The 27,027-nt window shown below is 41.0% G+C and overlaps 1 protein-coding gene and 1 pseudogene across 19 annotated transcripts in view; both read left to right on the top strand.

Annotated features, from left to right (window-relative positions):
* CRACD (capping protein inhibiting regulator of actin dynamics) overlaps positions 1-27,027 on the top strand; it is a 308,280-nt gene that overhangs the window by 189,396 nt on the left and 91,857 nt on the right. For all 19 annotated transcript variants that reach the window (XR_011538724.1, XR_011538726.1, XR_011538725.1 and 16 more), the window contains one exon: positions 14,323-14,491. The gene's annotated coding sequence lies outside the window, so the exon portion shown is untranslated. The remainder of the gene's footprint in view (positions 1-14,322; positions 14,492-27,027) is intronic.
* LOC139082625 (uncharacterized) lies at positions 3,235-5,671 on the top strand (annotated as a pseudogene).

Below are 27,027 nucleotides of genomic sequence, written 5' to 3'. Positions count from 1 at the left end.
ACACACAGACCGCCATCGTGACCATCGCCTCTAGCACTAAACCCTTTGGACCCTCAGGTAGAGAGCCCCGTGATCTGCTACCAGGGTATTTTTCCCCCCAACAAGACTCCAGCTTTTTCTCATAGGAGGCCAGAATCTTGAAAACTTTGTGCATTTTGAAAAACTGCTTACTCTCCTCCTAAATTTTGAGTATTACCTGGCATCAGGAACTCAAGAACTCCTGTGATACACCAGTGCTAGCTCAGTGCTCTGTACACAGTAGAACTGCAGTAAATATTTGTTGATCAGTCATATTGCCAGGTTTGCACCTAACACGATGGAAACAGGCCTCTTGCAGAGGTAGTACTGACCGCTGCTAGACAGAATAATGCTGCTTCTCCATAGATGGGCTGAGTTTAGTAGACAGGATATGAAGTTGTAGAATTATTAGGTGGAGTAAGAGTCCAGGTAGGGCATACATTCCTGAATATACAAGACACCAAGAAAAGCAGACAGGCAAATGCAGGGCTAGCAAAATCTGAATATACGGGGGCAGAATTCATCAGCGACTAAAGCTGCCTCCATTGGTATCATTGGCCCGTAAGTCTAAATTTTTCTGGGGCCCATCTGACTTTGCTTCTCAGGACTTAAAAAGAACCCTGAGTGGCTAATGTCATCCCTGATATCTTAGAAGTGTGTCTGAAAACAGGGGTTCACATGTTTTGGCCAGATTTGAGGCTCACACATTAGTGACTTTTCTCAGAAAACCTCACTGAGTCAGACCCCAGGATGGCAGTGAGATGATGGGGGTTAGGGATTCAGATTGTAGGACTGTGACACTATTCCTTCTCCATCAGCATTGTCATTGCTGCGAAAGGGACCTGGATCCTGACACAAAGAGATGGAATGACTTGGCTGTCTTTTACCAACTGGCAGACTGTATTATTGCCTCTCACAAGCCCTGACGGTCCTTAATTTTGCTAAATAAGCACAATGGTAACAAAACCAGCATAATTTGAAGACAAACCAGGAGTGGAGAAAACATAATGAATATAATTAATAGATAGTTTATGAAAAGAGTTATAAATTTTACGAACCAAGATATGTTCTAAACTTGCCTAGCTTTTTAAAGAAATAGTTCATAGATGGGGCTGGCCCCAGGGCCGAGTGGTTAAGTTCACGCACTCCGCTTCTGCAGCCCAGAGTTCCGCCGCTTTGGATCCTGGGCATGGACGTGGCATCATTCATCAAGCCATGCTGTGGTGGCATCCCACATAGCACAACCAGCAGGACCCTCAACTAGAATATACAACTATATGCTGGGAGCGCTTTGGGGAGAAGAAGGAAAAAAAAAAGAAGATTGGCAACCGATGTTAGCTCGGGTGCCAATCTTTAAAAAAAAAGGAAAGAAATAGTTCATAGAATTTTAGAACAAGTAAGGATATTGGATAGTATGTAGTTTAGTTGCCTCATTTTACAGATGTGGAAACTGAGGTCCCAAGAAGCCAGAAGATGGCAGAGGTGACTAAATAAACCCAGATCTTCTAAACTCCGGGGCTTGCTTCTCCACATTTACATGATCTCTTGAAATGAAAAGCATTTCTCCTTGTTGTTAAGAAATAGTGAACAAAATGTCATAATTTTAGCCAATGTTGGACTCAGTGGTACTAAAACAAACAAAAAAGCAGCAATATTTGCCCAGAGGGGCTGCATTTAGGTAACAAAATTCGAGCCATCCTATTTGTGGTTCAGGAGTGACCTTTGTGAGGTTTCCTGGTGTTAGTTGTGGAGCTCTGTGACTCTCCTTGAAGACTTTGGACAGTGAATTGTGTGGCAAACATTTGCACTTCTAAGGCACTTGCCACCACAGAACCTAGATTAACTCACAAAAGTAATTCCCAACCAAAAAGGACAAAGGACAGCTTTGCTTTTTTTTCTCCTTTCCCACCTCAAATCAACCGAGTGGTTACTAGTCACACTAGTAACTGTAACTAGTCACTAGTTACAGAGGTAACACATTCAAGACACAGGTGGAAATTCAAATCATTGACCTTTAGAATCTCAGAATTGGACTGTCATTTATTCCACTCGTATCTGGTGCCTGGATTAATGGACAGGTTCTACAAAAAAGGTAGCAGTTATGTCTTTTTGTTTCCCCAGAATAGGACAGTGCCAGAGTGAATCTATTACCTGTCTGAGCTATTGTCCAAGATTCAGTCTGGGAATGAGAAACCTGGTGAGGGGACCGTGATTCTGAAAGGACTGCTGCATCCCTGCATGGTGCTCTCCAACGGGAACAGAATAAGGAGCCAAAAGAAATACACTTAATGCAGGAGAATGGGGTTCAGATCAAGGAAGACTAGCCTGACAGGACTGTCTGACGCCATCTAGAAGACTGACACAGACTATACAATTTCATTTGAAAATCTTATAAAACATTTTTTTCTGTTCTCAGAAATGATACCAGTGTAGCTCTACCCATAGGTAGGCACAGAGGACTAGCTGAGTTCTTATTCATTTCCTAGATCCTCTGAACACTAATGGATTCGTTCTGCTTCTTGGGTCTGTATTTCATAGGTCATCTACTCAATAAGCATCAAGCACTTTGCCTAATGAGTCCAAGACACATTAGTGTCACTTTGATCTGGGTCCACTTCCTACTGGTGCCATTGAGAATTCCTGTTAAATTTGTCAAGAACTGATGCTCACATAAGTAGAACTAGAGACTTCTGCCCTTCATCTCTAACAACTTTTACACCCTTAGGCACAGTTCGAGAATTTGACCCTAAACTCATCTAGCAGGAACTAAGATTGCACCTGCCCCTAGGTTAAAAAAAAATCATTAGTCAATCAAATCATTCTGAAAGCTGTAACTAAGTAACTATTTAACTAACTTTTATTGAGTCTCTGTATTATCAATAATTTCTATAATTTTTCTCATGATTTCCATCTAAATGCTTAGCTCCTTTACAGTTAAACCAGTGATAGCCACACAATTTGCTCAATGTCCTCTGCTCAACAATCCCCAATAAACAGTAGGTTCTTCAGGGCTCATTTCTGGTGTGTCAGTACCATCCAGCTCTCAATTTAATGAATTTAGTGAATTCAGTGTAAAGACGCACAAACTTTGAAACTGTTAACAGTTCAAGATTAAAAGAGTACCAAACTGAGACACTGAAGCTTTTAAAAATAAGCTGATTTTTAAAAGAAATCAGTGACACAAAATAATATCACAGAGGCTATAAACTCGCAGACATGACAATTGGACCTGGCGAGCAGGAGGTAGCAATTATTCTAGACATATTGGTAAGACGTTTTTATGCTGGAGGATGGGAAATAAATCCCACTGAAATTCAGGGGCCTGTCATATTAGTAAAATTTCTAGGGGTCTAGTGGTCTGGGGCACACTGTGATGCCCCTTCTAAGGTGAAGGATAAGTTCTTGCATCTGGCCCCTCCTACCACCAGAAAGAGGCACAACAGCTCGTGGGCCTTTTTGGATTTTGGAGGCAGCGTATTCTTCATTTGGCTGTGCTACTCTGGCTCGTTTTCTGAGTAACTTGAAAGGCCCTCATTTTGAGTAGTGCCCAGAACAAGAGAAGGTCCTGCAGCAGGTCCAGGCTGCCATGCAAACTGCCATGCTCATTTGGGCCATGTGGTCTAGCAGATCCAGTGGTACTTGAAGTGTCACTGACAGAGAGGGGTACTGTGGAGGCTTTGGCAGGCCCCTGTAGATGAATCATAGCAGACACCCTGAGGATTTGGGAGCAAAATCCTGCCATCCTCTGCAGATAACTACTCATCTTTTGAGAAACAGCTTTTGGCTCACTAATGGGTGTTAACTATGGGCACCAAGTTACCATGTGACCTGAGCTGCCCATCGTAAACTGGGTGTTGTCTCACCCACCAAGCCATAAAGCTGGGCGTGCACAGCCGTACTGCATTATCAAAAGGAAGTTGTACATATGAGATCAGGTTCCAGCAGGCCCTGAAGGCACAAGTAAGTTACATGAAGTAGTAGCCCAAATATCGTAGTCCCCAGTCCTGCTACATTCCCTTCTCTCTCGCAGCCTGCCCCTGTGACCTCATGGGGAGTTCCCTATGACTAGTTGGCTAACGAAGAGAAAACCCAGGCCTAGTTTGTGGATGGTTTTGCACGATATTCAGGCACCACTTGAAAGCTTTAGGCCCATTCTGGGACAGGCCTGAAGGACAGTGGTGAAGGGAAATCCTCTCAATGGGCAGAACTTTAATCAGTACATCTGATTGTTCATTTTGGAGAAATGGTTGGAGGTAGAAGTCTATAACAATTCATAGTAGTGGCTAATGGTTGGCTGGCTGGTCAGGGACTTGAAGGAATATGATTGGAAAAATTGGTGACAAAGAGGTCTGGGGAAGAGGTATGTGGATAGACCTCTCTGAATGGGCAAAGGATTTCAAGATATTTGTGTCACATGTGAATGTTTACCAAAGGATGACCTTGGGAGGATTTTAATAATCAAATGCGTAGGGTGACCCATTCTGTGGATACCTGTCAGCCTCTTCCCCAGCCATTTGTCAATAGGCCTATGAACAAAATGGCCCATTGGCCCAGTGACAGGGATGGAAGTTATGCATGAACTCAGCAACATTGACTTCCACTCACCCAGACCAACAGAGACCAACACTGAGTTCCCCATATGGCACCACTTCCCAGGGTGATCAGCTACCTACCTGGTATAGATTCATTACATTGGACCATGTCCATCATGAAAGGAGCAGTGCTTTGTTCTTACTAGAACATACCCTTACTCTGGACACAGGTTTTCCTTTACTGCAAACAGTTCTTCTGCCAAAACTATCATCTGTGGACTTATGGAATACATTATCCACTATAATTGTATTTCACACAGACATCACTTCTGATCAAAGAACTTGGTAGGTTCATGCTCATGGAATTCACTGGTCTTGCCGTGTTCCCACCATCCTGAAGCAGCTGGTTTGATAGAGTGGTGCAGTGGCCTTTAGAAGACTCAGTTTCAGTGCTGGCTAGATGACAGTACTTTGTAGGGCTGGGACTATGTTCTCTGGGATGCAGTATTGGTGTTGTTTCTCCCATAGCCAGGCTTCTTGGGTTCAGGAATCAATGGGAGTAGCTCTATTCACTATTATCACTAGTGACCCCCTAGGAAAATTTTTGCTTCCCATTCCCTTGATTTTAGGTTTTACTTGTCTAGAGTTCTTAGTTCCAATGGGACGAATGCTTCCACCAGGAGATACAACAGTGATTCCATTGAACTGGTAGTTGAGACTGTCACCCAGCCCCTTTGGGCTCCTCATGCCTGTCAGTCAGCAGGCAAAGAAGGGAGTCACTGTGCTGACCAGAGTGATTGATCCTGACTTCCAAGGGAAACTTGGGTTGGTACCACACAATGGAGGTAAGGAAGAGTATGTCTGGAATACAGGAGATCCCTTAGGGCATCTCCTAGTACTCCCATGTCCTGTGGAGTAATCAAAAGCTACAACAACCCAAATCAGGACAGCTGATGGCCCAGGTTCTTCAGGAATGCAGGTTCGTGCACCTCACCAGGCAAAGAACCACAACCAGCTGAGGTCCTTGCCGAGGGCAAAGGAATGTGGAATGGGTAGTGGAAGAAGATAGTTATAAAGACTGGCTACGACCACATGGCCAGTTGCAGAAACAAGAACTGTAACAGTTATGGATATTTCTTCCTTATTTTGTTATGAATATGTTTGCATATATATTAATCAAATTTTTTTTCTTCCCTGTCTTATCTCTTTATCATCTAACATATGATGTGTTAATAACAACTTTATTTCTCAGTGTATAAGTTACAGGAGAAGTGTGAACATTCCTTAAGACTTTGCATCCTCTTCTGGGGAATGGGTTAGTGTGTTTTCAGATGTCCATGGGATATTGGTATCATGATAGTAGAAGTATGATTTTGTTATTTACCATATTTGGAGATTGAGTTTGGTAAAGGAGATGCATGTGGGGGCCAAGTTGACAAGGGGTAGAGTGTGATGATCATTTTGCTGTGTCAGCTTTTCTAGGCTACAGTCCTCAGTTATTTAATCAAACATAAATATTATTTAGTTGAGCCCTTTCTGTGAAGGTACTTTGTAGATACAATTAAAGTCCATCCTCAGTTGACTTTAAGTAAGGGGGATGATTCAAGATAATCTGGGTGGGCCTGATTCAATAAACTGAAGGACCTTAAAAACAGGGCTGACGCTTCCCTGCAAGAAGAAATTCCACCTGTGAACAGCAGCTCCAATCTGTGCCCATGAATTCCAGCGTGCCCTTCCTGAGGACTTGCCCTATGGATTTCAGACTTGCTTCACCAGCGCCCACCTGGCGTAAAGCAATTCCTTGCAGCAAATCTCTTGATATATCTTATATACACAAACACGCACACATACACACATCTCCTGTTGCTTCGGTTTCTCTGATTAAAGCCTGATCAACACAGCCTCAGATGCCCCTAAAGCTTTTGTTTTACCCATCAGTGCTGCCAGCCAGGCCCTGCACCAATCCTGCAGGTGTTGGATATTCAATCATATGTGTTGAATTGAAATGAATTTAATATGTTCAGCCCTTGTATAGAGGTATTCTTTGTTGATGTGGTTTGCTAATGTGCTAAATATGCAGGACAAAGTAGCAGCCACCCCCCCCCCCCAATATTTTCCACTCAAAGTCAGCCATGGATTCACAGCATCCTCTGAAACTCAAGTGGCAGAAATTGGCAGTGACAGAACCACCACCCACAGATGTAGTGTGTGGGAGAAATGTGGCGAAACACTGAGGCTTCACATTAAAAATCATATCTGCCTCTGTTACTCTTCCTAAATATTATTTGGTTTCTCTTGTGAATTGTTGTGAAACATGGAAACAAAAAAGGAGGTTCTGAGACAGGCTAACAGGAAAACTAGCAAAGTTAAAAGTTGATGTGATTTGGAGAAGTAGGGGGCCCAAGAAATAGCCAACTAATTGTCATTTGAATTGATAGGTCCTTGCCTAGAACTAGGTAAATACAAACATATTCCAGTAGGTTCTGTTTAGGTATTTACAGTCAATTCTGCTATAATGGACATATACATTACTAAAAATCAATGCACTCTGCAAAATCACAAAATGAGACTCAAGGGCTAATGGGAAAAATGAGATCATAGCACAACACAGAAAAATTCATCAGTGACATATTTTAAAAGGACAGGAACCTAATTTTAAAAATGTAGCAGTTTTACACGTGTTAAATAGTAATGAGATACGTAAATACATAAACACTACAATTGATATGGCACTTTACGTTCAAAAAGACCTGAAGTTTGCTTACGGACTGGAGCATTGGAAGGGCTGCCGTTTGTGTGTTATTATGAGGTAGTGGAAGGGAGCTTATCCGAAAGTGGACCGAAAGTTGTACCGCCACGTGTGTGTGGGCGTATCTCATCACACAGGTGGCAGTCTGGGGTAACTGGTAGATATTTGAGGTGTACGTGTGTGTGTCTTTGTGTATTCCTGCACACCTCAGTTCGGCTGGGTGCAGTATTCTGCGTTCACCTTGTGTTTCTCCTGGATGAGATAGCATAGATTAATCACAATGGAACAAATCTGCATTTTCAAAACAAATGTGATTGCAGGACCGACTGAACTGCATGAAGAGATCGCCATCCTTTATCTGTACTCCCCAAATCTCAAAAGTTCTTTGTAAATTTGGTGCACGTTCATTTGTTAGCAAAACTTAAGGTGAATATAGATGTTTTCCAGAAATATTGCATTTGATTTTAAAGTGCTGTCATAGATCCTACTGGGGTCTAAATATACCTTTACGCAATCTGAAAAATTCTGACTTCTAAAATGCATCCGCCCCTAAGGGCATAGGGTCCAGCAGCGTTGTTGAGTGTCTGCCTTGGTGCTATAGATGCGGAATAAACAAGGCACAGTCCTTGTACCCGGGGAACTTCGGTCCAGGAGCGATGGCACACTTTGCAGCATTGTAACAGATGTCTGTACGTGCACAGAGAACAGAGGAGGGAGTCATTCTTTCCTGCCAGAGTGTTCACGGATGGCCTTCCAGGGAATCTGGCACCTGGAGTGTGTTTGGGGGGATGGTTAGGAGTTCTGTAGGCAAAGGGAGAAAGGCGTTCCAGGTGGAAGAACAAGTGGAAAGGTGCGAAGGCACACTCACAAAACAGCAGATCCAAAGTGATCTCTGTAATATCTCACAACTACAATGGGGTGTATTAGTTCACCAGGGCTGCATAACAAAGTATCACAGACTGGGGACTTCAACAACACAATTTATTTTCTCACAATTATGGAGGCTAGAAGTCCAAAGTCAAGGTGTCATCTGAGGCCCCTTTCCTTGGCTTGTAGATGCTGTCTTCTCCCTATGTCTTCACATGGTTCTTCCTCTGTGTGTCTGTCTGTGTCCTAATCTCCTCCTCTTATAAGGGCAGTGGTCATATTGGATTATGGCCCACCCTAGTGACCTCATTTAACCTTAATTACTTCTTTAAAGACCCTGTCTGCAGATACAGTCACATTCTGAGGTCCTCGGGGGTTAGGACTTTAACATGTGAATGGGGGGTGCACAATTCAGCCCAAAACATGGGATGTGGCACAGTAGAAGTGTGACAAAGCACACAGGAGCCAGAGGAGGGTGTGATTAATTATTAGTGGGCTTGGGGATTTGGGAAAAGCTTCAAGGACATACATCTTGAAGAATGAATAGAATTTCTTCACATTGAAAAGGAAGAAAATGGTATTTCTCACTGAGGAAACAAAGTAAATCTGAGCTTTGGGCCTGCCTTAGAGGTCTACAACATGTGTCATAGCCCTTCCACCCAGTGTCCAGGACCTGCTCCTCCCTCATATGGTCTGGCTACCACGTTCTCTGCCTGTGACCCCTGACTTGTGAAAGCCACAGTCTCTACCCCAACAGGGCCTCTCTCTGTTTGTTCCAGGGACCCCCATCCTCTTCTAAAAGAGTATGATCGATCCTGTCTCTTCATTTTCTGAATCGGCACAGCAGCAAATATCTTTCTCCCTCCATGCCTCCCCAGAAAAGGAGAAAATTGCTTCTTCTTCCCCCATGTAACTTGACAGGCTGCCGCAACACCCTGTCCCTCCTCTCTGGAAGTGGAATCTCTCTCAGGCCTCTCTTGTCAGGGCGTGGCACTGGAGCACACAGCCCGTCTGACATGGCGCCAGCTCCTTAGTTTTCCTTGAAATATACCGGGATCATGGGGTCCAGTAAAAATGGGGTAGCCACTGAGTACTTGTGCATCACAGTGCGCATCTAGTCGTCTTTTGTAACTTAAGTTTCTTCTCAAAAGTATTCCGATGCTAAGAAAAGCGTTGCAAAATTCCCCTTAAGTAGTAAAATTCTAGGATTCAGACAATTGCTGTGTACTGCGTCCTAATATATGCTATATGCATGCATGTTTGAAATCAGAACTTGACCTAAAACATTAGGTTTAGTTAACCAAAACGTTTCAGTCAGTTCATGTGGGTTTACCGGGCGATGTACTCCGGAGTTTCGGGGAGTGTGTGTATGAAATGTATGGTACCTAAAGAAACTGAAAAATGTTTGAAAGAAATAATGAAGACGGTGTTTCCCAGAGTATGTTCAGAGGAACACTAAACATGATAGATGTCCAGAAAGTCAAGTTTCCACAGCCAGACAAATTTGGGAAGCACTGCATATCCTCTGCCCCTTTGGAGAGCCATAATAATATCAGCATATTGAAGACTGTGAAAGGTCTCATAGTAAAGAAACATGTTACCTTTATTTTACCTAGATTCTTAAATGTGCTGGTCTTTTATAAAAACCTGGTACCAGCCCATAGAGCACATTCTGAGAAACCCCAGACTAAGACATTGAATGATGCTTAAAATAAACTATGATAGGAAATTCTGTTTCTCATTTGAAAACATACCATATAAATCCAATGCAGAGAAATGGTATACTTTTATTATTTAAGGTTTAGAAATGAAAAAGTAAGAATTGCATCCTTATGACAAATGGAAAATGAATCTGATTTGCCTGGCTTGCTCAGTGATTTTTAATTTTTAGAATCTTCCGTATAAACTGGCAATTATGATGATGCAGCCATCCAATGGTATGTAATTATATCCATGAAATAATGGATAATGAGTACTTTTTTAAATGAAAAAAAATTCCCCAAAGCAATTATTGGATGATGAAAATAAATTAATTTAATTCAGTGCTTAAAGAATGAAAATTACTGTGATCCCTGAAGCAGTGTATATGCATATTTAGGTTTTTTTATGTGAAAAATTACAATAGAAAAATGCTGAAATATTAAGAAAATGTGGCACCCAGTGCCTTTTCGCCTATAAATTCAATCCTTCAGCTTCAGATGGTAAATTTCCAGAGAGGCTGGTAAACAGATGTTTCATAGCTAGTAAGAGATGGGATCAGGATTCGGGCCAAATACTCTTGTTTCTGGGGCCCACGCACTTAACCCCTAACTAGAGTTGCAGCCAGCAAATTTAGTAGCAATTACATTTCTTCCTTTTCCCTCCCCCTTCTCCCCACTGCCCCAACCACTCAACAAAAGTAAGTTTGTGTTGTAAAATTTGAAAATGCCATCTTAAATACTCTAATGTTGGAGCATACTAAACTATACTCTTTCTATATGATAGTTGTATTTTAGAGTATTTCGTGTTAGCATTGGTGAAGTACTGTTTTACTACATTGTTAAAATTGCTTTAATCTCTTAGGCCCCATCTGTACAAAAATACTCACAATAACAGGTGGTGCTATTTGTCAAGAAAATAGTTGCTAGTGATGACTGACCATGCACTTAATCCAGTTAATCCTGTAGCGACAGGGTGTTAACGCAGCCCCCAAATCATAAGTTGATCATAAAGTAGTTTATTTAATGGATATTTATAGACACATGCTCAGGTTTTCATAATGGTGGTTGTGGCATTGAGTTGGAAATGTTTCATAAAGTTTAGGTACTTGCTCTTTTGATGCAAGAGATCTTATCCCAAACTTTGAGAATAAAATTGAGGGATCAAGTAAATAAGAGTATAACGCCTTCTCTGATTTATAAAATTTCATTCCCTATTAATGTTGCTTAGTCATGGTTTGCTGTCAGAATATAAGGTGGGCCTAAATGTGATTACTGAGTCTTTTCATAAAGGTAATCCTGGAAAATTAATTAATTGCCACAGTCAACAATAAAATAATTATAAAAGTAGCCTTTTAAATTTTACTTAAAATTTAAAGATATTTCCGACAGGAAATGTATTATTAATTTTGGAAATGGGGAGGGAGAAATTATTTTTCGTATCCGAAATCTGACAAACACTAAGCTTCTGTGTTCTGACTCTTCTGAAGAGAGACTGGTGTTCTTAAGACTTAGAACTTCTTCTCATGGTAAGAAGGATGGGTTGTTGGATGGAGAGTTCAGTTCAGGTAGGTTTAATGTTCCTTTACCTGCCCGATAATAGCTAAGGCATTGCTGAAACAGCCTTTCCTGAGTAATCCTTGAGACGTGCGCTGACGTTTGGACTTTGACCCATCTTCTAGGATAATATGTGTACTCATGCCATGTGATTGCCCATATAACATGCAGCACAGAGTGCAAGAGTGCCTGGTTCATCAGCTGTCCTCAAACAGACCAGCTTTACAGATGGCCTGAAGGAGGCCATTCTGTGCTTGCATGAAGCCCACCAAGTTCTCCAGAATAAGGCTTCCAGATCCTGGCATCCTCTCTTTATCCCATCCTTGTGTTTGTATTCAGCTTCTTCCAGGTTCTGTTTGCTTTCTGTCTCCCCCAACAATATACCAGTGTAGCAAATATTTTATATATTGGCTGCCACCATTTTGGACCCTGAGTTGATACAAAGGACCTCATCAGCCTTCTCAGCTGACCAGCTGACCATGTAGACCAAGTCACCCATTAGTGAAATATACAAGGAACCTGTTCAAGAAACTGTAACTTGTCTTTAATTATAGTTAACTCCTTTGGTTCCAACTCAACTGAACACCACCAAATCCACCTTGACTTTAGAGCAAGTGGTGATTTTTTTTTCCTATCAGTAAACTCTGACATAATCTAAAATTCTCGACTTATCTTAAAAACTAGGTTTGTGGACCCTGACTTGGGGGTAATGATGTCTTAACTGATATTGTTAGAATTTTGCTATGGTCTTTTAAAATATTTCTGATTAGAGAATTTGGGGTTAGACATTTCTGCAGTGGGAAAAAGGCAATTGATATAAAAGAAAAAAGGAAGCATTTCACCTTGGAAATAAGTGAAGTGTAGCATAAATTACTATTTGACCATTTTCAGTGATGCTGCCAGAACTAGAAATCAGGTGTCATTTATGTATTTTGACCCTTGGACAGTCGTAGAGAGAGGATTCACTTATTTCATCAGTCACTGCCAAAGACCAATTGTGTAATAATGTAATGATACCTGTAGCACCTTATAGAATTTTTTCTAATTTAAATTTTTTAATTGACTCATTTTATATAAGGTCAGTTCTTTTAACACTTTCATAATGTTCTTTGATGCTCTTCAAAAGTACTCATTATAATTTTTTAAAAATTATCTGTTGGAGATTATACTCATGGGAACCAAAAGTAGGTTTCGTGAAAATATCTGGCCTACACTCCTGAATAAATAACCACTGAAAAACATACAAACATTCTGAAGTCAAACCCTCCAGTCTTTTTTTGTCTTTACCATTTTTAAATGATATGATCTCAGTTGTATTGCACACTTTTTTGTCTTTTAAGTAATACGCAGTGGAAATAATTTAACCCTTTTTTGAGGACTACCTGCCTAGCACAATGCCTTGTGTACAGAGCCCTCTGATACATCATCCAGCTCCTTTCCTTTTAAACGGGATATAAGACAGCGTTGTTTCAGGGACTGCTGAGGTTTGAAGGTCTGTTTGCGCCTGTACTGAGGACTCCAGACTTGTCTTTTTGTAATTGGTGATTCTCCTGTCTGCTTCCTGTCTTAACGCCACTGCTTAGGGTGAAGTGGTTTAAAACACTTCTTCCTCACTTCAGATTTTCTGTGAACTCTCAGTAAGGCCAGAACTGAAGATCACCAGATGAAATGAGGTGGCTGCCTGGAACATCGTGACCCTCAATTGTTTACCCAGACCTCCCTGTAGACTCTGGCCAGCAGAGGTTGGGAGCTCTGATCCTCAGCTGGGGCTCGTGCCTGTGTGTTTTGTGCAGAATTGTTCCAAGCACAGAGCGAGCTTTCGTCTTTCCTTTTCCCTCAGGGCTCCACACTCCAGCTTCAAAGACGTGTTTCCTGTCACATGGACAAGTTATTTCCCTTGCGCCCCAGGTTCCTCATCTGTAAAATGGGGATGTTAAGAGTAGCTCCCTCATCGGGTTGTTGCGAGGATTAACTGAGTTAATAGTTGTAAAGTTCTTAGAGCAGAGGTGCATAGTAAGGGTTAAATAATTAAAAAAAAAAAAAAGATTGACCTCTGGATAAATGACTTTTAAGCTTCTTAAAAGGAAAGAGCTGAAAAGATGCTTCTTCTTGTGGAGGGTAATTTACACTTTGTTTTCCGAGGTAGGAATGGAGTGATGTGGAGGATTTGTATCTGAAGGAGCAGAACTCAAAGGTATTACCTAATACCTACACATCTGCAGGAAATGCTGGCACTGAGCCTGGGTCCTGACTGGAGGCAGTAGTATGTGGAAGGAAGTTCATAGCAACTCCTTTGTGGCTCTTCATAGTAGACTTTAAAAGGACACGAGAGAAATAAACTGGAAATATATGGGGATGGAGGGAATTGGGGGCAGAGCTTATGCCAAGAGTTAGCAGTTATCATCTGTGTCTAACAAAGGCTAAAACAGAGTGGTTCTCAGAGGAGGTGTTTTATATATATATATATATATATATATATATATATATATTTTTTTTTTTTTTTTAAACACCTGTCTGACTTACGTGTTTTTCTCAGTTTTTTTCCGTGAAGGGCACAGGCCATCTGCTTTGTTAAAGAAAGCAGGCATCACCTTTGTGTGGCATGTGCAAGGGGGTGCTGTGCTGGCCACCATGAAGCTTGGAACCCCTTCCTGTTGTCCCAGGTGTTTCTTGGAAGCTCGGGTGGCAGAAGACTCAGTGCCCTTGGCTTGTCTCTGCCTGAGCTAGCACAGCCAGGGACTGGCCCGCACATTCCTGGCACAGAGCTTGGTCGCTCATTCACTCCGATGGCCGCCCTTTGCCCCTGCTCCATTGGCTGGAGGCAGCTCAGTTGTAATTTGCTCTTAGGCTCAGAGGTGCAACCCTGTCAAACCGCAGTGTGCATTTGTCTTGTAATCCACAGACAAGAAGAAGGGAGGCAAATTCCAGCCGTTTAAGAAGCTGTTTGGCAAAAGGAAAAAGAAAGACACTTCGTTGTCCCAGGAGGCCTCAGTGAGGAAGAGCCATTCTCCCCGGAGTGTCAGCAATGGGACCTTCTCTTCCGATGAGGAGACCCTGGACGACAATCTAAGGTAATAACTCACACTTTTTTTTTTCTGCTCTTCGGCAGAGTTCCGGGGTGGGGAATGAGATCCCAGAGGAGGCAGGAGCGGAATCACAGATGTGTTTCATCTCTGGGAAGGTGGAAGACTTGCGGTACTTGGGGTGTTCTGGGTGGAGGAGTCACCGTGGGGAGTGGGCCAATGAGTCTGGACTCACTTTCTAGGAGAGCACAGGGGTCTGCCTTCATTTCACTGCCCTCACTGGTGGTAGAAGGCAGCACCCCACTGGCTTAGCTCAACCAGGTTCCTTGGATTGAAGGCAACTGCGTTCCCATATCCCAGTGCTGGGCAAGGAGAAACCATGGTTGTGGATTAGATTTTACACCGGTGTTGAGGACACAGACTGCTCAGGCACAGGGTGGTTACCCTTCCTCCTCCTAGCCTCTAGCACCTTCTGGAACCTGTCTGTGATGGAGCTCTTCCGCTCCTTGTGGTCTGTGTTTCTCTCTCTCTGTCTCTGTCTCTTTCTCTCCTTCTCCCCGTCTTAGAACACAGGCACTAAATCTGGCTGTGACGGTGTCAAGTACTCAGAAAAGTGGGTCAGGAGGTACTTTCTCACCTGAGTGCGGGGAATTGAAGTCAGAGTCAGAGATGGTTAAACTCTGCTACTGACAGCTTGGAAGTCAGCTCCTCTGAGAAGCAGCTTCCCACTGTCGGATCTCGTTTGTCTGCCGTTGCCTCTTTTCCCCTAGCATCATTTGCACAGCTCCAGCAAAGAGCTGGACACTTTCTATGGAAATTATTGATTTGCTTGTCTGTCTCTCTCACTCAACGGCCAGTTCCATGAAGTCAGGGACCAGTTTTTATTCAGCCTCATCTTAGGTGCACAAAAAAGTGTTTCCTGTGAATGCCTACTGCTGCGTAAATTGCCCTAATACGTGTTGAAGGAATAGAAGATGTAAACTGTGGTATTCTTACTGTGTTTCAAGGACGAGGACAAAAACGTTCTCTGTGGTGTGTGTCAGTAAGTGTAGTGTGTCGCCAGCTACAGTCGAACCCAAATTACAAAATCCTCAGGCCAGCAATGCCCAGGAGGCTTTACCATGCCCACGGACAGCGTTTGTTAGTCCTGACTAGTACTCACTCTTCCTCCACAGACCTCTACTTGTTTCCCATTGTTTTTAGTAAGAAAACCATCGAAATGAACTGAAGAAAATGATTTCACTGCCAGGAGAGCACAGCTAGCGCTGAACTCACCCAGTTGTTGGACTGTGAGTGTTGATATATAGTTGAGTATTGTCCAGGATGAATCAGTGTTGATTTTACTTGCGTTTCTTCAGTTGTGAAATAAGAATGTGAACCTTTTGCCTCCCAGTATCAGAATGAGGTACAGTTACTAAAATGTGACTAAGTAGCAGTTTAATGCAAAATGAGGTTGAGTCTAGAGACTTCTCCTTTAGAAGGACTGTCCTATGAAAGCACAGCTTATCCTTTTTATAGTAGGTTATGGTTTTGCCAAGTCCCTGATTTCACATTGAATTATGCTGGATTCTTAGAGGAGCCTGGATCCTGGTGGCTATCTTCCCATTTAAGCTCTATTCCATTTACCTCTTGGGGTTTTCCTTCAGGTTTTAAGTTTTGTAAAGCCTTGGAAAATTCCACAATGGATCAAACAGCTACATTTCTATAAAATATAGGTAATATCACCTATTCTTATTATTGACTCTTTTTTTATTGAAGTGTAATTGACATACAGTGTCCTATTAGTTTCAGGTGTACATCACAGCGATTCCATATTTATGTACAGTGTGAAATGATCACTACAGTAACTCTAGTTATTGTCACCATTAAAGTTAGTACAATATTATTGTCTATATTCCCTATACTGTACATTATATCCCCGTGATTTATTTACTTTATAACTGGAAGTTTGTACCTTTCAATCCTCTTCACCTGCTTCATCTGTCCCCTACCCCCTCCCCTCTTGGTAACCACCAGTTTGTTTCCTGTATCTATGAGTCTGTTTCTGTTTGGTTTGTTTGTTTTATTTTTTAGATTCCACATATAAGTGAAATCATATGGTATTTGTCTTTCTCATCTCACTTAGCATAATATCATCTAGGTCCATCCATGTTGTTGCAAGTGGCAAGGTTTCACTCATTTTTATGGCTGAATAGTATTCCATTGAATATATGTAACCACATCTTCTTTGTCCATTTGTCTATCGACGGACGCTTAGATTGCTTCCATATCTTGGCTATTGTAAATAATGCTGCAGTGAACATAGGGGCGCATATATCTCTTCAAATTAATGTTTTTGTTTTCTTCAGACAAATACCTAGAAGTGGAATTGCAGGATCACATGGTAGTTCTATTTTCAATTTTTTGAGGAACGTCCATACTGTTTCCCATAGTGGCTGCAGCAATTTACATTCCTACCAATGGTGTACGAGGATTCCTTTTTCTCCACATCATCGCCCACACTTGTTACTTTTAGTCTTTTTGATAAGAGTCATTCTGACGGACATGAGGTGATATCTCATCGTGGTTTTGATTTGCATTTCACTGATGATTAGTGATGTTGAGCGTCTTTTCATGTGCCTGTTGGCCATCTGTATGTCTTCTTTGGAAAAACATCTATTTACGTCCTCTGCTCATTTTTCAGTTGGGTTGTTTGTTTTTCTGACATTAAGTTGTGTAAGTTCTTTATATATTTTGGATATTAACCACTTATCAGATGTCTGTTTTGCAAATATCTCCTCCTATTCAGTAGGTTGGCTTTTTGTTTTGTTGATGGTTTCCTTGGCTGTGCAAAAGCTTTTTAGTTTGATGTAGTCCCATGTGTTTATTTTTACTTTTGTTGCCCTTGGCAAAGGAGACTGATCCAAAGAACTGTTGTGAAGACCAATGTCAAAGAGCTGACTGCCTATGTTTTTTTCTAGGAGTTTTATGGTTTCAGGTCTTCCATTCAAGTTTTTAATACATTTTAAATTTATTTTTGTATATGATATAAGATAGTGGTACAGTTTCATTCTCTTACTTGTAGCTGTCCAGTTTTCCCAACACCATTTATTGAAGAGACTGTCTTTTCCCCCTTGTATATTCTTGTCTTCTTTGTCAGATTAATTGACCATAGATGTGTGGATTGATTTCTTCTGTTCCATTGATCTATGTGTCTGTTTTCATGCTAGTACCAAACTGTTTGGATTATACAGCTTTGTGATATAGTTTGAAATCAGGAAGCATGACACCTCCAGCTTTATTCTTCTTTCTCAAGATTGCTTTGGCCGTTCAGGGTCTTTTGTGGTTCCGTACAAATTTTAGGATTCTTTGTCCTGGTTCTGTGAAAAATGCCATTGGAATTTTGAGGGGAATTGCATTGAATCTGCAGAATGCCTTGGGTAAGTATGTACATTTTAACAACATTGATTCTTCCAATCCATGAGCATGGTGTGGCTTTCCATTTGTTCTGTCATCTTCAATTTCTTTCATCCGTATCTGATAGTTTTCAGAGTACAAGTCTTTCACTTTATTGGTTAAATTTATTCCTAAGTATTTTACTCTTTTTGATGCAATTGTAAATGGAATTGTTTTCTTAATTTTTCTTTTTTGATAGTTTGTTATTAGTGTATAGAAATGCAACTGATTTCTGTATATTAATTTTGTATCTTGCAACTTTACTGAATTCATTTACTAGTTCTCATGGCTTATTGGTGGAATCTTCGGGGTTTTCTATATATAATATCATGTCCTCTGCAATTAGTGAAAATTTTACTTCTTCCTTTCCAATTTGGACACCTTTTATTTCCTTTTCTTGCCTAATTGCTCTGGTTAGGATTTCCAATACTATGTTGAATAAAAGTGGCGAAAGTGGGCGTTCTTGTCTTGTTCCTGATCTTAGGGGAAAAGCTTTTAGCTTTTCACCATTGAGTATGTATGATGTTAGCCATGGTTTTGTCACACATGGCCTTTATTATGTTGAGATAGATTCCTTCTATACTCACTTTGTTGAGAGTTTTTATCATAAATGGATGTTGAATTTTGTCAAATGCTTTTTCTACATCTATTGAGATGATCATATGATTTTTATCCTCCATTATGTTAATTTGGTGTATCACATTGATTGATTTGCAGATGTTGAATCATCTTTGCATTCCTGGAATAAATCCCACTTGATCGTGGTGTTTTAGTCTTTTATTTTTATTTTTTAAAGTTGGCATCTGTTGCCAATCTTCTTTTTTTTTTCTGCTTTTTCTCCCCAAATGCCCCCAGTACATGGTTCTATATTCTAGTTGTATGTCCTTCTGGTTGTGCTGTGTGGGACAGCTGCCTCAGCATGGCCTGATCAGTAGTGCCATGTCCACGCCCAGGATCCAAACCAGGGAAAACCCTGGGCCGCCAAAGCGGAGCGTGCGAAATTAACCACTCAGCCACTGGGGCCAGCCCCTGATGCTTTTAATGTTTTATTGAATTCAGTTTGCTAATATTTTCTTAGGGATCTTAGCATCTTTGTTCATCAGGATATTGGCCTGTAGTTTTCTTTTTTTGTGGTGTCTTTGTCTGGTTTTAGTATCAGGATAATGCTGGCCTCATAAAATGAGTTTGGAAATGTTCCTTCCTCTTCAATTTTTTGAAATAATTTGAAAATATGATTATTGACTCTTGTTGATAAACCTATATTTATGAGACATATACTATATTTTAATTATTTAACATTTGTTTTTATAATAAAAGAAGCTGGAAAGATAAGCTTTGGATCATAAGTTTACATAATTTTAAAATTTAAAAAGACAGGAATATAGAAGTAATTTAAAATTTGTATTCCCCTTTCTTCTCAGAAATTGACAATTGCAAATTATTTCACCTGTGAAGTAAGTAGTACCTCCATTGCATACAGTAAAGGTGAACTTCTGATTATTTGCCCTATTTACGGATGGAGAAAATAAAAAATGTTGTTTCCAACAACCGTCGTTTGTAGTTCACTGCTCAATTAACAGTCATGTTACTTTGCATTGTGTAATGATTCGCAGAATTTCTGTGCATCTTATTTGCTATCTCAGAAATGGACAGCTCTCACTAAAACACAAAACTCAAAATTTCATTTGCATGGTCTTGGATGGAGGTTCCAAGGATGCAGATTTCAGCCCAATGTGAGGGAGAATTTCCCAACTAGTGGAGCTGCCTATAAATGGGGAGTCTGGGGATGTGCCAGCAGGGGTTGGGACTGACCAAGGGGAATTTCTGCACTGGGTGGGAATTTAAAGGAGCTGAGCTTAACATGCTGTCAAACTCCAAGGATCTGTAATTCCAGAAATGTCTCTGTGGCAAAAAATAGCTCATTATTGATCTGCTCTTTCTGCCTGAAATTTCTCATTTCCGTCGGGCTTTTAGAGCATTGTGTTCTTTCTTTAGATTAGAAGCCTTTATTTCTCCTCGGCTGCTGATTTTAAATGATACGTGCCTGTGGGAAAAGCAAAACAGTAAAACATGATCAGTTTTTAACAATTTAATGTAACTTCCTTTATTAATGAAATACAATAATATTCTGTTTCCAAAAGTGGTGTTAAATTTAAAAGGGGGGAGAGGGTCATCTTGGCCAATAGATTTGGGAAATTCTGGGCCAAAATAAATTAAACGGGATCCTCTACATAGGACTTTGCAGAGCTTTTGCTATGCTAATGTGCCCTGGGAATCTCTGAGAAGAGGGCTGTAGGATGGAGCATCTCCAAGATTCCTTTAGCCACAAACTCTTTTTCCACAGAGAATATCTAATGGCATATATTAAAGATACCACTTACTGAACTTAATGCAATGTATTTTGCATAGGTGGACTCATGTAATCTTTACCACAACACTCTAAGATTGATATTATTATCCCCATTTCAAAGGTGAGAAAATTAAGGCTAGAGAATAACTTGCTGGTAAGTTGCTGGCTGAGCCACTGTTGAAGCAGAAAAGAGCGCATGCTTATGCATCCACTATTCTGCCTCTCAAGGAGGCTGCAACCTTACTAAGGAGCTAGTCACATGGCTCTGAGTTATCCTGCTGGTCCTGGGTCACCAGGCTCAGCTGTCTTCCTCCTTTCAGCTGCTTTTCTGAGGCTCTGCTCTCACTGGGACTCCCATTGTCCTGCTCCCAGTTTCTACCTAACACCCAGCATTTACTCATCTTGTGCTGTGACAGCACATTACAGTAAGTGCCCAGCTGTAAGCACAGGGAGAGTTGAAGGGGCTCCAGGGCGGGTGCGCTCACTCTCAGACTGGAGCAGTTAGGAAAGGGTTTAGGAATGAGGAGGCCTTGAACTGGCTCCAAATGATGGGCAGGACTTGGAGTGGCTGAGAGGCAAGGCACGAATATTCCAGATCAGGAATGGCGTGAGCAGAGACTTCCACACAAGCATGAATGTGGCAAATAGAATAGGAGGGAACTTTCCCACTCACTCCGTGAGGCCATTGTTTCCCTAATATCAAAACCAGGCAAAGACATCACCAAAAAGAAAACCACAGGCCAACATCTCTTATGAATATAGACATTAAAGTTCTCAACAAAATGTTAGCAAACTGAATCCAGCAATACATGAAAAGGATTTTACACCGTGACCAAGCGAGATTTATCCCAGGAGTGCAGTTAGTTTAACGTACAAAAATCAATCAGTGTAAAATACCATATTAATAAAGGACAGAAACCACATGATCATCTCAATAGATCCGGAAAAAGCATTTGACAAAATCCAACATCTTTCACAATAAAAACGCTTAGAACTAGGAACAGAAGGGAACTTCTTCAACTTGAGAAAGGGTATCTATGAGAAATTGACAGCTAATATCATACTTCATGGTGAAAGAATGGATGTGTTTCCCTTAAAATCAAGAACAAGACAAGGATGTCTGTTCAGCACTGTCCTGTACCGTACTTAGGTTATAGAGAGGACAGTTAGGCAAGAAAAAGAAATAAAAGGCATCAATTTTGAAAAGGAAGAAGTAAAACTATTTATTTGCAGATGCCATGGTCTTATATAGAGAAAATCCTAAGGAAGCCACAAAAAAACTATTAGACTAAATAAGATTGAGCAAGGTTGCAGAATATAAGATGGGAGTTTTTGTTTTTGTACACTAGCAATGAACAATCTGAAAGTGAACTGAGGAAAACAATTGCATTTACAATGTCATTGAAAAGAATAAAATACTTAGGAATAAATTTAACAAAATAAGTGCAAGACGTGTACATTGAAAGTGACAAAATGTTATTAAAAGAAATTAAATAAGATCTAAATAAGTGAAAAGATATCTCATTCGTGGATTGGAAAACTTAATATTGTTAAGATGGCAGTACTTCCCAAATTGATCCACAGATTCAATGCAATCCCTATCAAAATTCCAGCTGACTTTTTTTGAGAAATTGGCAAGCAGATCCTAAAATTCATATGGAAATGCAAGGGACCCAGAATAGGCAGAACAATCTTGGAGGGCTTATGCTTCCCAAGTTAAAAACTTACTGCAAAGCTACAGTAATCTAAATAGTGTGGTACTGGCATAAAGATAGATATATAGATCAGTGGAATGTAAATGAGAATACAAATGTAAACCCTTACACTCGTGATCAACTGATTGTCACCAAGAGTGTCAGGATAATTCAATGGGTAAGGAATAGTCTTTTTCAACAAATGGTGCTGGAACAAATGAATAGCCATATGCAAAAGCATGAAGTTGGACTCCTTTCTTACACCATTCACAAAAAATGAATTTCAAAATGGGTCACAGACTTAAATGTAAGAGCCTACTATAAAACTCCTAAAAGAAAACAAAGGGGTAAATCTCCCTGACCTTGGATTAGACAGTGATTCCTTAGGTACCAAAAGCACAAGTGACAAAAGGAAAAATTGATAAATTGGACTTCATCAAAATTAACTTTTGTACTACAAGCAATACCATCAAGAAAGTGAAAAGACAATGGGAGAAAACATTTGCAAATCATATATCTGATAAGAGACATATTCAGAATAGGTAAAGAACTCTTTTTTTTCTGCTGGGGAAGATTTGCCCTGAGCTAACATCTGTTACCAATCTTCCTCTTTTTTGAATGTGAGCTGCCATCAAGGCATGGCCACTGATAGATGAGCGGTGTGAGTCCATGCCCGGGAACCAAACCCAACTTGCCGAAGCAAAGTGCACCGAACTTAACCACTATGCCGCCAAAACTGGGCCAGTAAAGAACTCTATAAGTCAAGAAGAAGAAGACTGAAAAAAACCCCAATTAATAAATGGGCAAGAGGCTGGCCTTGTCGCAGAGTGGTTAAGTCCACGTGCTCTGCTTCAGTGGCCTGGGGTTCACCGGTTCAGATCCTGGGCACGGACCTACACACTGCTCATCAAGCCATGCTGTGGTGGCATCCCACATGGAAGAACTTAAAAAAAAAAAAGACTTACAACTAGGATATACAACTATATGCTGGGGCTTTGGGGAGGAAATTTTAAAAAAAAGAAAAGAAGAGCATTGGCAATGGATGTTAGCTCAGGGCCAATCTTCCTCACCAAAAGAAAAAAAGCATACCTTTAAAAAAATAGGCAAAAGATTTGAATAGACATTTCTCCAATAAAGATATAAAAATTGTCCATTAACATATGAAAACATACTTTCTCAACATCATTAGCTATCAGGAAAATGCAAATCGAAACCACAATGGGATATCACTTCACACCCATTAGGAAAGCTATAATAAAAAAGACAATAACAAGTGTTGGTGAGAATGTAGAGAAATTGGAATCCTCATACATTGCTGATGGTAATGTAAAAAGGTACAGCCATAGTTTGACAGTTCCTCAAAATGTTAAACATAGAGTTACCATATGATCCAGCAATTCCTCTCCTAGGTATATACCCAAGAGAAATGAAAACATATCTACATAAAAACTTGTTCAAGAATCTTCATAGCAGCATTATTCATAATAGCCAAAAAGTTGAAACAATCCACATGTCCATCAAAAGATGAATAGATGAATGCAATATGTTGTATATCCATACAATGGAATATTATTTTGGAATAAAAAAGAATGAAATACTGATACATGGTATGACTTGAATAAACTTGGAAAACATTATGCTAAGGGAAATAAGCCAGTTAAAAAAAATACTTCCTATTGTCTGATTCCATTTAGATGAAATGTCCCAAATAAGCAAATCCATTGAGACAGAAAGATTAGTGGTTGCCAGGCATGGGGTAGGGTGGCAGGGTGACTGCTAATCGGGTGCAGGTTTCTTTTTGGGGTTATAAAAATATTCTAAATGTAGGTAGTGGTGCTAGTTGCCCAATTTTGTGAATATACTAAAAATCATTGAAATGTACCCTTTAAGAGGATGATTTTTTGGTATGTGAATTATATCTCAATAAAGATATTTTTTAAAAGCAGGAACGACTGTGGCATTGGTGAGATCATATCTGGCTGAGGTGATAAGTTCATATTGTCAGGGGAGACTGGGGGCTTATTTTCCTCCCTTAAAACCCTAAAGTAGGAGGTAGAAATTTGGGGTGGAACAGAAAGGGATAATTTTGAAGTAGGACATCACTGCAGAGTAGAGCACACTAGCTTGGAAGGGTAAGGAGCTGCACCTGTTTGCTGGAGGGCATTGAGCCCGTTCATCGAGGGAAGCAGGCATCTTGATGGGAGAGACAGTGTGGGGAAAGAGATACAGGTAATTTCTGTGATTTGAAATATATTCCTATGCCTTTTAGAAAACATGGAGCTGTTCCTTTGGCCACATACATGTGAATCTACAAGAAGGAGATATTGTAGACGTCAAGGGGATGGGCGCTGTCAAGAAGGATTGCACCGCCAATGCTAACATAGCAAAACTGGAAGAGTCTGCAGTATTACCCAGCGTGCTGTTGGCACTGTTGTAAACGACCAAGTTAAGGGCGCGATTCTTGCCAAGAGAATTAGTGTATATTTTGAGCATATTAAGTACTCTAAGAGCCAAGATAGCTTCCTGAAATATGTAAAGGAAAATGATCAGAAAAAGGAAGCCAAAGAGAAAGGTACTTGGGTTCAACTGAAGTGCCAACCTACTCCACCTGGAGAGGCACACTTTGTTAGAACTGACGGAAAGGAGCCTGAGCTGCTGGAATCCTTTCCTTATGAATCCAATTCCCTATGGTTGACCCATGCACCTCTCCCTCCTCCCCCAAAGCTAATATAAATCCTACTCTCCACTTATATGATACCCTTATTCAGTCATCACACAAACCCCCCCCCCCAACAGTGTTCACAGTTTAAGGTAATTTTTAGTCCTGATTCAATACCTTCACTTTACAAATGGGGAAACTGAGGCTCAAAGAGATCACAGTGCTGTTAGTGTTAGAGATGTGACTAGAATCCAAGTTAGCTGATTTTGCACATGGTTATCCTTTTGTCTCGAACAACCGCATCCCCCATCTCCACCTCCTTCACCCTGCTAATTCCTCTTCATCCTTCATTTTTCTGCATAAATGTGCCTTCCTGGGGGTGGGGTGCAAGCTTTCTCTGACCCCCTCGGGAGGATCTGGCCCCCCTGCCGTTGTTCGCACAACTTCCTTTACCTTTCCATAAGGGTAGGCCTGGATAGCTTGCCATTCACTGTATCTGCAGCCTCTAGCCCTGTGCCTGGCACATAGCGGGCATTCAGTAGTTACTCATTTAATCAATGGATACATGAATACAGCTCTTTTTACCAGACAGACTCTTTCCACAGTTCAGGTCAGTATTCGTCTAATTCATCCTTCAGTTCCCCACCATGGTAGAGAGTATCACTGTCCCTTTCACCGACTGAAAATTACGCGGTTGGTGTAACAAGACAGCGTGTCACCAATGAACTGACAGTGAAGCTCAGGCTCCCTGACTCCCCGTGTGTGCCTTAGGTCGCTTGGCCTTGCTGCCTTTCAGAAGATGAAGTCAGAAAAGACTTATTTCACTTAATCCTTTATCCTCTATCCATAGGAACCTGGGATGCGCTGAAATTGAACAGAGACTAGAGAAGAAGTACAAAAACCATTAAATGAATGAAAATTAGGGACTAACCAGGAGAATTAATGGAGCTGGGTTGGATAAGTCTGTGGGGAAGAAGGTTGATGAATCAATTACAGCAATTATTGGAGATACAATATGTGCGAGAGCAACAGATCAGGAGCCAGGGTCCTCATGTAAGTGTAGTTGCTTTCACTGGGGAGCTGTGTGACCTTAACCGAACCAGCCCCTTCATCTGTTAAATGGATATGCTATCTCCCAGGATTATGATGAGGACAGAAAAGTCCATGTGACATTATACTATCTGCTCTAAGATAGCACTTTACATATGCTGGGTAATACTGAGATAAAGAGGAGGTTGGTAACTAGTTTTTTATTTCCAGAGCATAGACCAAGACCCACTTGATTCAGATGCTGGCTAGAGAGGTTTAGGAAAAGACCTTTTTCCAAGTGGAGCAACTGAGGAGTGACGTACATAGCATGGAAGTCTGCGGAGTCCCCACAAAGCTTCAGAGGCTGGGTAGATGATTGCCCGTCCAGTGTGATGCAGAGGCAGGACTGAGCCTAGAGGCTGGAGTAGATGATCTTCTGACCTCCAGTTCTAAGATGTTTCTGTGTTTTAAGATTCCAAACTTTCCTCTTCTTCCTTGACTTTTTTTTGACGTATCCTGTTTCTCTTGTGAATATTAGGTAATTTGGGGCTCTGTAGCCTACTGAGTGTCATATATTTTCATAGAATACCAAAGTCCAGGATGAGCCGTCAAGATACCACACAAAAATATAATCTGACTCCTGTCTCTTCCAGCAACTCTAGTTTGTTTGATGAGGATAGTTAATTGCTCTTTAGCATTTCATCTGAATGAGGCTCAGGGATCTGTTTAGGGAGAAAACTGCTGATCAATTGCAATTGCCCCTGTTGTCATGGAAACAAGCTGCAATGGCACTATAATTATATTTCCTTATTCCTGAAGTGAATCCCTAATCATTGCTATGGTAATTACCCAATATCTATGGTCCCAAATTACATGATGCTTGTCCAAAAAAGACAAAGAATAAGGAGTAGGAGGGCTGGCCTGAGACATGTGTAAACTGTGCAGCTGCAGAAAGCCATCTCCTTTTTTGGGTAGGAGAATTTCCCTCTGCAGGCTCATACTGCAAGGTTAGCTGATGTCAGTGGGGCTTAGAATGTGCCCATGCTTAGAGCAGTGGTTAGAAAGCTGTGTCCGGTAGGATGACTTCAGCTGTAACAGAAAACACACCTACTAGTGTCTTCAACAGTAATGAAATATGTTATCTGATGTACCTGGAAGTCTGGAGAACTTTCCAAATTCCAAAGTCCATTAGTGATGCAACCCAGCAATATCATCAAGATCCAGTCTGATTCCTTTTTTCCCTCATCCTCAGGGAGTAGGCTCTTGTCCTCAGGCTTGTCCCTCATAGCCTCAAGATGGCTGCCATGGTTCCAGGCATCACATGCAGATGACAAAGACCAGGGACAGAAAAGGGACCATCCCTGTCTTATGTCATGTTTTGTGAATGAGGAGAACTTTCCTAGAAGCACCTCCCCCA

Source organism: Equus przewalskii, chromosome 3, assembly GCF_037783145.1.
Source record: "Equus przewalskii isolate Varuska chromosome 3, EquPr2, whole genome shotgun sequence".
Taxonomy (NCBI): Eukaryota; Metazoa; Chordata; class Mammalia; order Perissodactyla; family Equidae; genus Equus; species Equus przewalskii.
Note: the sequence above shows the minus strand (reverse complement) of the source record. Positions and strands in the feature narration are given on the sequence as shown.